This window comes from Asterias amurensis, chromosome 1 (genome assembly GCF_032118995.1).
Source record: "Asterias amurensis chromosome 1, ASM3211899v1".
NCBI lineage: Eukaryota > Metazoa > Echinodermata > Asteroidea > Forcipulatida > Asteriidae > Asterias > Asterias amurensis.
The window spans coordinates 34,263,867-34,276,225 of record NC_092648.1 but is presented as its reverse complement, the minus strand read 5'-3'; the positions used below and the strand labels follow the sequence as shown (position 1 = coordinate 34,276,225).

Sequence of the window (12,359 nt, the reverse complement as noted above, 5' to 3'; positions counted from 1 at the left end):
AATTACCTCTTTCTCCAAACTACGTTACTTTATTCAGAGGGAGGCATTTCTCACAATGTTTTATACCATCAGCAGCTCTCCGTTGCTCATTACCTAGAAGGTTTTTATGCTAATATTGCCAATAGTGTCCTGTCTCTTCTGTTCTAATATTTTTTCTTCTGAAAAACCCACCTCCTCCTCATAACTCAGAGAATACTCAGTTAATGTTCTGTAATTGGAGAACCCTTAGGACTAGTACCACCTTCAACAATAAATGAATAATTTGACAACTCCTTGCCAACGTGTGAGGTTGTATAGTGGGGGAGGCTAATTGTCTAATTCTTTGTTCATTTATAAACACCCTAGGCAGTGTGGATAGTCATAAACAGTTTTACTAGACTGTTTGGCCCTGATATCACATATTTAACAACTTTTTTTTAAACACTTTTTAATGTTGTCACTTCCTTCTCTTAAAATAGGGTTTTAAAGACACTGGACACTCTTGGTAATTGTCAAAGACCAGTCTTCTCTCTTGGTATATCTCAACGTATACACAAAATAACCAACCTGTGAAAATTTGAACTCAATTGGTTGTCGATGTTGCGAGATAATAATGGAAGAAAAAACACCCCTGACACAAAATTCAAATATTTTAGTGGAAAATTCTTGAAGTTTGCATTACTTCAAAGGGAGCCGTTTCTCACAATGTTTTATTCTATCAACAGCTCTCAATTGCTTGTTACCATGTAAGTTTTTTGGTGCTAAAAACTATTTTGAGTAAATTACCAATAGTGTCCAGTGCCTTCTAAAGCAGGATTTGAATCCATCTTAAATTACTGCTTAATCATAATTATCCTTACTCTTTTACTTTCTTTCATAATTTTTTCTGTGAGCATTCATTTCAATAATCGTTCTTTCCGTTTCCATAAAGAGACTGTCATGTCAGCTATAGAGCAAGGTTATGTGACATGCCTGTTGCCCTTAACTAATGTAAAATCACACTCTAATGATTTGGAGGTCATCGTGCTTTTGAAATTTGTGTTTAACATAGAGGCTATTAACGTGTTATGTTTGACTAATTATTGTGTCAATTAATTCAATTGTTTCGGTAGCTTTTGTTATAAAATTTGCATATAAAGGTTTAACTCTCAAAGAATCACATGAGTTCAATTTTAATTGTTATACCTCTGTACAAATTGTGAAGTTTGAGAACCAATCATGTGCCGTGCAACTAATACGCATGTTACATGGCTCGACAGGCCGGGTTACATGAAAGGTGATGTACACCGGTGTACATCACCTTGATCGTTCCCAACATTGGTCGATTTACTGGACAATGAAGGTTTAATAATTCCTGCAGAGCTTTCCATTTCAACTTTAGCACTCTTTTAGCACTCCTTTTGAAAACTGTGACAAATTATTTTAAGCTACAATATTGCGGTCAGAGCAGGTCTCGAAATCAACACTGCATTTTTAATGTAAATTGATAAATACAATATCTTACGATTCTGGATGCTTGTATTACCCATACAAAATGAGATAAATCTTCTCTTAGTGCTTGTTCTTAAAACAGCTCAAATGTGAAACTGTGCAGATAATGTCTTCTCATTTTGATTCCAGTCTGGTAACAAATGCTCTGGTCCAGCAAAAGAGTTGAGCTACAAGTCCTTAGTCTTGTGGTTCCCCCCCCCCAAAAAAAAAAAACAACCCATTAATTTGGGCTTTACATAGTGTTTTTTTTAATGGCCTTTCATCTTTCGATATGAAATAATTAAACCACATAATATTTTTCTAATATTCTTCAGACCTATAAAATGACTTTCCCCACACCAACTTAAGATTAAAATCCACTGGTCAGTTTTGAGGGTAATTTATGCAGTTTTATGTGTGTGTGTGTGTGTGTGTACAATATTGCTCTCATCGGTAAACAAGTTATTGCAGTCTCATTTTCTGTTGTTATTTGGTAATTTGTTAAAGATGCAGAAACGGTCTTGAAGGTCACACTTATAATCACACTGATATATGCATTATTTCCAGCCAATAGGTTACTGCAGTACTGGAGTATATGTATGTTTTATTGATCACTTTGTGTATAGTTTCCCGGCAGGCCTGTATGCTTCGTTTTTGAAAGGTCAAGGGCACCAAGGCATTTTCTCCTTGGTAAAGGGCACCCTATGAGTAAATTGTAAATTTCTACTGGAGCATTTACAAGGGCACCAAGGCAATGACCAGGGGACACGGAGGCAATCACCTTCGTTGCCTCCGTGAAGTATCAGGCCTGAGTTTGAGGGTGTGTCTTGGGGTGTTGCTCTGAGATGCATCTGTTGTTATATTCGGCTCCTTTGCAGTAGGGAGTTGTAAGTCATTAAATGAACTTGATGTTTCCTTCAAAACGCCACACATTCTTATTATAACGGTACACATTGTAAACAATGCGTATTAAAAGTAGAAACGTCAATAGTGTTTATACATATGGAAATAGCACATGGTGCTTCACTAACAAAAGCTTTTTCAGAGAAAATTTTGTGCAGTTCAAAAAAAAGATTTTTTTTTTTTTTTACTATTTTATATCATAAAAGTAAGCTGGGAAAAGTCCATGGTTTTCAAGAAAAAGTAAAATTTGAAAGGTTATAAAGGCTGTAGGCACATACTCCTTTTCCTTCAGCCTTCTAATTTGCCTTTAATGAATTTTAGGCAATATAAATAAGCTGCAAGCATAGTTTCCAGTATAACCAAATGTGTTGATGCAGTCAAATGACTAAATAGAAATCATGGTGAAAATTATGCAAACTTCGTTTGACCTTTCAAGTCAATATCTCTGCTGTCAGCATCAGTGGTCAAATATCATTTCACAATATCATTCGGAAGAAAAGAAAATGTATGTTTAGGCCACTTAACCTTTTTTTAGAGCAGCAGTTGTTTGAAAATGTATATATTTAGGACACTTTATTACCCAACCTTTTTAAGAGCAGTCTTAGTTACTGTACTGTCTTGAGTCATTTGTCTTCCTTCCTTGATTCCATTTAATTCTCAATAACAAATAAATTGTCACAAAATGCAAGCATGTCAAGCACCTTTTACCGCTTGAAACAAAGAAATATTCAGCACACACACACATATCAAATTTGTTAGAAAGGTTTTGTCTCTCTTACAAAATACAGTTCATCCTACTTTACAAATTGATGCTTTTTAGTAAATCACAGATTAAAACCAACACAACTTCCTCTTTTGCGAGGCTCAAGATGACGGGTATTTCTGATTGTTCACACGGACCTCGAACTGCACTATCCTCATTTATAACCCTCAGTCTTATCGAAGACTTACTTGCAGCTCGACACCCAGATAACAAGACAGGTGTGACATTCCAGCCTCCCCACAGTAACATCACCTCAAGACTAACTCACTGAATTAAAAGACAATTCTTCAGACTCCCGCATCCCAGTCAGAGATCCCTTGGAATTTTTATTGGCCATTAGGAGGTATTTGATCTTAAGGTGATGTCCTGTGCACACAAACTCTGGCACACACTGGTGGAGGAGGCTTTGATTTGGCCATTAAAAAAAAAGGTAATTCAATCAGGTGGCTGCTGACTTATTCGGGTTTTTGATTTAATTGTACTTTGGTGGCTGTTGCAGAAGCAGTCGTTGATGGAGAGTGAAGGTACTTGCTTACTTTAAATTGTATCGTAGACACTAAGTAGAGGAGTTGTGAGAGCACATTGCTACAAAACATTCCATTTGTGTTCAGCCAAGGAGCTGAAACTTCAGTGTCTCTGGGATGAAGAAAAAAATATATGAAGAGGTAACAAACTGTGCTTTTTAAAATTAGCAATTTGTTAATTATTACATTCATGTTTCCGGAGGTATTGATGGAGGGAAAAGAATGACTGGATATAATTGAGATTGTGGAATTTTAAGTGATGATAAATGGACTGTTGTGTTGTTTGTTAATGATTGTTGAGATACTCTGGTGTCAGTATGTCAGTTGTTCTTGGAGGGCTGAAATCGGTATTATAATAAGTAGGACTTGAAACTTTCCATGGTGGAAATACTAACTATAGTGAGGTTTGCGAAGACACCAAGTACACCACTACCTTTGAGTTGTGTTGGTTCTAAAAAAATTTAAAAAAGAATTGCGGTTTAACAACTTGATGTTACAATCACTATGCTCTGATAGTCTTCAGGAGAATTCAAAGACGGTCATGAAGATGATCAGAGCAAACTGGTTGAAATATGGCATTGTCAAACCACCAGCTCTTTTCAGAACCACCTCAACTCATATAGATAGAGTTTACATACAGGTTGTGTCTGCAACACGAGCTGTTTTAAACACTAAAACCCGTCCATGCATGATATAATAATGCTTTCTTAATTGGTCTTTTGGGGTAGATTATTTCACGAACTGCGAGAGACTCACGGTAAGAATAATGATTAACGCGGCCAAAGAGCCCCACCCTCCATTTGTAGCCACAAGTCTCTGTATCATCATCCGTACTGTTACAAGTACCACAACTCGGTTAGCATAATATGCAGATGAGCTAGTTATATACATGGGGAGGGAAACATCTGTTCTGTAAAGTCTTTTCACCATGCTTTTATCCAAGAGAGATTTAGTATTGACCGTGCAAATTAAATGTCTCAACCTTAAGACATGACGTACCATGTGAAACCAACCATATGTCATTTCCAGTCAATATTCTAATGCAAGGTTTACGTTCGTTTTGCCGCACTCCTGATCAAGCAGGTCCGGGTGGTGATAGAAACGTGGGGATTTTTTTTTCTTTCTGTGATGGGGGTTTCTTTTTATTTCATTATTAGTCAATTTTTTGCGCGACGTGGCCGCTGAATGCTGAAGCGATAGTTGAGCATTGTGAACGGAGAACAGTAGCACTTTTCAAATGACTTCAGTCCATGGTGGTAATCTGAAACACAATGAGTGAGTAGCATGAACAATTCTTTTTATTGTATCAGGTAATTTGTATAGAGCTCTGAGTATTGATTCCTGTACTGTGATCTCCACCAGGCAGAGAAATTGCTGCGACTACAAATGCCATGCCCATTTGATAAAGACATAACAAAATATTAAACATGTAAGTTTGACTGTGAATAAAGTTTGACTGTGTATCCTTATTAATGATGATGAAAAAAAAAATTAATTGTGTACCGCAAATTTGTTGCTGGTCCTACCTGAACAAATCATCAGATGTCTGTATTTTAACTTGTTATTCTCTCATTTCTCTAAGATAATGCTAAAAAATCACCAAGATATATATAAAAAACATTTCTTTTAAACGTTTAAAATATCTTCAGTGATGCATTGAGAAAAATAAGAACTCAAGTATCCTTATTAATGATGATGCAAAATTTACTGGTACAATTTTGTTTTACTGCCAATTTGCTTGCTGGCCCAACCTGAATGGATCATCGGATGTATGTTATAACTACATGTAGCCGTTCCCTGCAATTCTCTAAGATACTGGTATTTAAAAAATAGTCTTACCATGCACCGCATACGTTTTCTGCATAATTCATCCATTTTTTTTCCATTAATTATTTTGCTGGTAGTGTCTCTGCTTTTTAATTGCATGTAAATTGTGAGATAGGCAGTCACAGAACCAGTTGGGAAATGTTTGTAGGACCATGATGTACTGAGATAATTAAAAGAAGCCAGAAGCCTGCCCCATGTATTTCATTTGTACTTTTTTTTGTAAAGCTATAAGAATAGACTAATTTAACTTGTTATTTGTTCACATTATCTGGAAACAAGACGTGGCTTACCAGCTAATGACCCATTCAAAATATTTCTTAAACATACATTTCAGTTCAGTAAAAGAAATGAAATAATTTTAAACAAATAAAAATCACTTGTATGATGATGACAACAGGCAGGCATGCGCTATAACTGGTTCCTGAGAACTAGCCCTAAATATTGAAGACAATATCTTCCTCCCCCCTTAAAAAATAAAAAATATAAAAAATAAAATAAAAATAATAAAAAAATAACAAAAACAACAGCAACACATGAAAGAAATTGTTTTAAAAAGTGCTTATGTTTACTAATTGTTTTCAAAAATTTGCAGAAATTATTTACAAAGTAATATTTTGGACATGTTATATTTTATAATATGTGCACATTTCAAAGTAGTTACAACTAGGTAATTTACATAATTGGTCAGAATGCAAATTGAATGTGTACGTGCTTAATTAAGCATGACTGTAAGTTAGCGCCAGCAGTGGTGTTTGTGTTGCTCCTGTTCATGGGCATGATGTAGTCTGGAACAGTGGTTCTAGAAGACTTGTTGAAAAGGTAGAACAGGTCCATGTGCTACTTAGGTTCATGTGCAATGTACATCATACATCAATAATAGTCATATTTTGGTATTTTTAATAAGCATTGAATAGTCTGTGCCTTCCCCCCGAATTCTGCTGAAAATTTCCAATCCCTGCCACCACCCCCACCCCTGAGTATCACGCCTGTTGACTTCTTCTTTTTCTCAGCAGAACTTGAGAATAGCGAAAATAATATCCTGTATCTCTAATAAACATAATAAACATGACAAGAAAACTCAAAAACGCTTTTTACTACCGGTAAAACATAAAGTACATGGCTTCTATATCTAAAGAAGAATGAGAGTTATTGAAAAAAAATTACAGAACACAGAATTAATTAAGAATATAGAAGACAGAATTAATGAAGTAATGTTTTATCATTGTTATTTTGGGGGAATTTAACACACTGTAGGCCTACTGTTTTCAGTTGCTGTTTGAAAAACCGTCATGAACGACAAGATCATCAAACTTTGGGTATTTTTGTGTTATCTGTTGATAAGTTATGTTTGTAACACAAGATTTGATATGAGTATAGGCCTATTATAGTGAAAACATATTGCAGTGTAATTTATTCAGTTATAGACACAAATACTTTACAGTGTAATAAAGGTGTAAAGGTGGATGTGTGCATGTATTATAGCATTACTTCAAGTCGCATTTAGTTTTATAAAATATTAAAGATTAGTCCTATGTCTTGCTGACTTATCTTGATAAGCGATGCATTGTTGTCCTTGCTCTATGGTTTAAACAGTCAAAGAAGGTTAAAAGTTGTGTGCTTAGCAAAGTCCCTAAGTACCCGCCAGCCAACTGTCCAAGGTTCAAGATCTGAGCAAGAGACTTAAAAAGATATGCTGATAATAACTTGGATCACCTTGGGTTGTATAAAGTCAGCACGGGGTCAATCTTTACAGACCTCTCACCAACAAAAGACTACCATCTACAAGTGCAAACGACGTCACCGGAACATTGTTAAACTTTTGGTCGTCAGGTAGTGATCAAGCACCCTTTACCTGTGCATTTCTTATTGCATGCAGGTCAAAGGTACTGTATTCTTCCTGTGATATCCCGGACAGAAGTATTTCCAGCGCTCGAGACAAGTTTGCAGAATAGAAAGAATAATTGGTCTTGCCCTGTTGACTCGTACAGGTGTTGAAGAGTTCTGAGGGATCCACAAAAGATCTTACTGCCGTCCTTTGTTCAGCAAGTTTGCAAAGGCAACACGGTCGTTATTTATTTTGGTGGCTGCGTCAACCTCAAGAAATATTCTAAAAATTGATAAGTGGTTTTGGATAAGGTGAGATTTTGTTGTTTTGTTGGTCATATAGTTGTGGTTCAGTAAATTTTTGGAAGGAAAATTTGACAGTCATTCTTCAATCATTTATGGCTTTCATGTGTAATATTGTGTATACGGTGGAATTTGGATGCGCCTATCTTTGATCACAGAAAGGTACAATTTTGGAATTTGCAAAAAAATCAATGTGAGTTTAGTTTACAGGACGAAATGGGCTGGTAGAGAATCAGATCCCGTAAGTGTTTCTCATTTCCATCAAGTTCACATCTACATGTCCGTAGTTTTACTATGTACTCAGACTAAATGCTCAAGTAGAATGGCTTCTAAACTGCCAGTTTCTTAACAATGTTTTCATAGAACGACTACATTTGTATTTACATTATGGGTGCAACTTCCTCATTGGTAGCCCAAGTCTGTAAACTGCTGGACCTAGAGTTAAATCATACATAGTAAGGCTTTTAATGTTTGCACTTTTCCCAATAATGACCAAAGCCCATGACATCTTCTACAAAAGAACAATATAAAAACAAAAAACTAAGCATTGAAACAGTCTAAAGAGTTAAGCAAATTAACAAAAAACACCAATTGCTTTCCATTTTGAAGCTGCATCCTTTAAAAAAATTACTAAATTCTGTGTGTATTTTTGGTTCATCTTGGTAATAAATATCTTTCAACGATTGATTTAATTGACAATTATTTGAGACCTTCTAGTCTGGCTTCTATTTTGGCATAAAAAATAAACAGCTCATTTTTGTTTGCTTAAAAACCCCAGGACAATCAACTGGTGTATTTTTCATTTTATGTGGCCTTACTCTTAAAAGATACAACTGAAGAAGAGTTTTAAATGTTGGTAGACAGTTGCAGAGAGCAGCAGCCAATTAAAAAAAAAAGGGTTTCTGGCCATAATCATTGTGATGTGGTGCTCATGTACCTTCACGTTCTACATGGTTGTATTGTACCAATACAGTATGAGATCAATAAGCTCATAATAGGTCTAATTGCAAATTAATCAGGTCATTAAAACAGGTGCTCCTACAGTTAATCAACAACCACTGGACATTCTTGTTCAAATTCCAGGTCACAAAAAGCACAATCAAGGCTCTTCAGAAAAAGAAAAAAAGGTGGGGGAAGCCGAAGATAATCTGGTCAATGGTTTAGAGGAGTGGATACATGTATCACCAGTAATCCTGTTATTCAGCTCTTTGTGATGTGACCAATGTTGCTTGAGGGTTATTCTTTTGTTACCATCCTTGGGCCATTGGTTTGGTTAATACTTCGGCACACACACTCTTGAGCCACAAAATACGGTTTATCTGGCATAAGAAAATTGAGTTAAAGTTGATACCGTGCTTTTTATAAATGTTTATTTTGGTATACTTAAGATCTAAGTATAAGAGGGGAGAGTTTAGAATAGTACTGGATGATGATTTCTTGAAAATATGTTTCTTTTCTTGTAATAGTGTTGATTGATTTAATTTTGTATTGTGTGTCTACAGTTTGTGTGATCATTGCAATTAATTGCTAAGTGTTTTTTTATTAATTTTGGCTATTTTTTTCTTTAAGTATATTGTTTAACAGTATTTGACACAAGTGTATAAGACCATTCTGAACATGACTTTTCTACTGAGCGTGATTCTTGTAGTAATAAGTTTCTAAGGTTTATGATACATGTTCATTTTCCAGAAATGTCTGCGTTTATTCAAAGCTATTTATACCAATAAGTGTTATTTTATATTCCCTATGTTACATAAATATCTCAATTTAAATTTCAGAGAAGTTCAAATTCTCTAGGAGGAAATATTTCAGTATTTTATTGTTCAGTCAACCCTCAGGTGTGTGTATGCCAGGCTGTCCCGTCCTGGCGCAGAAGTTTTTACTGAGAAAATCCAGGATATCCTGGTAACTACACACAAGGAGACTCCCGTGAGCTTCTAAGAAATTTATCCTGTGCGGAGTTAATGGCTAATACACGTGTGGTTTAATGGATTTTGCAATGGTTTTTTTTTCTTCTTCCCTGTTTGCACAGGAAATTAATGGTATACAAGATTAATATAAATCTGTCTATCGATCTTAGTGTTTAGTTGAAATGGATTGGTTAAATATTGGATTGTTTGACTAAAAGAAGATTCCATCATTTACACTCATGTGATACTAAAAAATACACAGTGAATATTGGAAAATGCCACATGTATTTCTTAAGATTAAAATGTTTCTTGAAGAAAAATTGTAGTAAAACCATAGTTATATTAGTTCATAAAAAAATCTTAGATTTTGAAAGAGTGTTTAAAAAAAAACACTTGCGGACACTCCAAATTTAGCATTCTGAATGGTTGGTCACTGATTTGTTTTGCTGGCCACTAAATGTTTTTTTTTATATATATTTTTTATATATATATGCAACATGAAGGAGAAAAGGTTGAACTTTTTTTTGTCCTTGTTATTGTCATGAAATAACATTATCCTCCAATACACACACACACGCGGGAATGTAATCTCATGTTAAGTTATTTCTCAACCACCATAACCTGCAGCACACAGTACAAGGAACTTGAGTCATATTTTGTTCTTGGCAAGTGGTCCAAGTTTCTTAGAACCATATAAGTCAAGTTGGTTTAAGATCTCTCCTGAGTGTCATTTGTTGCCTTATCTGGTCATCCCATATCTCATGGTGACAACTGTGAACTACTCCAGTTTCCTGCTCCAACAAGTCTTGGAGACTTCCAGTGTTTCTAAAAGAAAGACAATCCTTTTCCTGGTTGGTGCTCATTTCCTCCTCACAAGTACACACCTTGGGTTTGGGGAGAGAGAGAAGTCTAGTGTTGCAGCTTATCTTTTTCCTGCAGACTTGCCTTCCTTTTTGGTGGATGTCTGGTGGTGTTTTTTTTTTGTGACATCAACTTTTTGCAGATGTTAGCCTTGGGGGTTGTAGACACCTTCCTTAGTGGTGTTATGGTTCTTCTTCAGTCAAGTCTTATTGGACGCACGTGTCTGGTGTTTTTCAGTTCTCATCTGGGTCTCTCACTGAGTTCATGTTTGAGTTGTTCTGATATCAAGTGTATGTTCTAATTGGTAAGTGCAACTATTTCATAAGTTTTTACAGGGTTTCTAATTGTGTATGGTATGGATTTATCACTTTGTCTTGTCCATGCATAGAGCAATGGTCTTACTGAAACCATTGAGGAAGAAATCTAATGTTTTTCCTCCATGCTGATACTAGAGTAGAGTGAGTAACTTTAGATTGTTTTGATACTCCTTTAATCATTATTTCAGACTTTCTGACAGTATGATAAAATATGTACATATTATAATAAACCATGTCTGTCATAAATGACACTCCTGGCGCCGAAATCTCAAATTTGGTGGAGCTTGTTAAGAATGATTTTTTGAGTCCATAATACAACACATTTGTAAGGTATACAAGGCCTCTCTCTCTCTCTAGTCAGCCGAGGTCGGATTCATCTTAAGATTTGCCCATTCTTGTCTATCCATCATTAAGTTGGGGGAGATAAGTTGGAAGCACCCTGATGTCCCTGGCAACTATAGCTGAGCTTTTGTCTTCCCCTATTTCTCCTTCTATGTTTTGGTGAACAGGTTCTTTGACGTTTCTGTATATGAGTGCCCTGCGAGTCTCAGACGTCACTGTTGTATACATTTCAGTATTTGCCATAATGTTGACTCCAGTGTACATTGAAGCATTTTTGCAAAAGTTTTTGGTATAAAGGTGTCATCAGAAATAGAATACATTTTACTCAAGTAATTGTTGTTAGTTTTATTAAAGAGATCCAGACACATAACATAAATTTTTGGAAAAGTAAAATATAATTATGTATGTTAGTTTTTTATCTTCATGGACACAAAATTATACCATGAAGCATTTTTATATGAACCACTGTGGCTTAATAAAGGTTAGAATTCCTTGCACAGAGGATCCTTTTTATTTTTTGCTCAGCAGAAAATCATTCAGAATGTTTCCTGCATAAGCAGCACTAGAATTAAATTGGGCTCAGCTTAGCGGAGTGGAGCACAGTACAAAATATTTAAAAAGTAACACTACAACCGTAAGTGTAATTGGACTGTCTATCTCTATCCATGATGAAAAGATGATGGTCTTTTCTCAAATCGACACTTTGCAACAATTTGCAAGAAAACTGGAAAAAGTCTTTCTCACGCCGGTTTAAATACTTTGTGAGATACGATTGATGACTTGAAATTGATCTTCAGATTTCTTAAGTGGAAAGTTTGATTCTACTTGACTGGCAATTGTGATAAATCATCCGTGTCGCTGTGTATTTACTTTTGCATCTTGCCAATTCCCATTCCAGTTTTTTTTTATATCACATCCTCCACTGACCATCATCCGCACACTGAAGACTTTGATTTGCAATCTCCCAGGGCCATTAAGGAGTTAGGGATAAGGAGGAGGGGGAACTGTGTTGACTCTGATCAGTGCTGAGCTGCGTTATTGTTCCCCTCCTTTTCCATCTTAACATCAAAATGCTTTCTGGGCTGTTGACAGAGTGCTGGAGATGTCAGCGAGAGTCTCTTATAAACCAGACAGCTCTCGCACTCAAAATTAAGGATATTTACTCTCTTCTAAAGACTCTGTCATCATGTGCTTCATAGGGCATCATGAAACTTCAAGTGTTCTCTCACCGCAAATGGCTTTTTTCCCGCCAGCCAGCCATACACGTTTAAGGATATTTGCTTGTCATTTTAAGACCATCTATAATTTGTGTGTGTTCAGATTTTAGTGGCCACGT

At 35.7% G+C, this 12,359-nt stretch overlaps 1 protein-coding gene across 5 annotated transcripts in view; it reads left to right on the top strand.

Annotated features, from left to right (window-relative positions):
• LOC139937820 (prospero homeobox protein 1-like) overlaps positions 1–12,359 on the top strand; it is a 59,124-nt gene that overhangs the window by 14,021 nt on the left and 32,744 nt on the right. The window contains exon 2 of one of the 5 annotated variants that reach the window (XM_071933155.1): positions 7,343–7,602. The exons of 2 other annotated variants lie outside the window; for them this stretch is intronic. The gene's annotated coding sequence lies outside the window, so the exon portion shown is untranslated. Of the gene's footprint in view, positions 1–4,893; positions 4,915–7,342; positions 7,603–10,559; positions 10,669–12,359 lie in introns of those variants that run through there. 2 more of the 5 variants (XM_071933196.1, XM_071933190.1) reach the window with 2 other exon arrangements.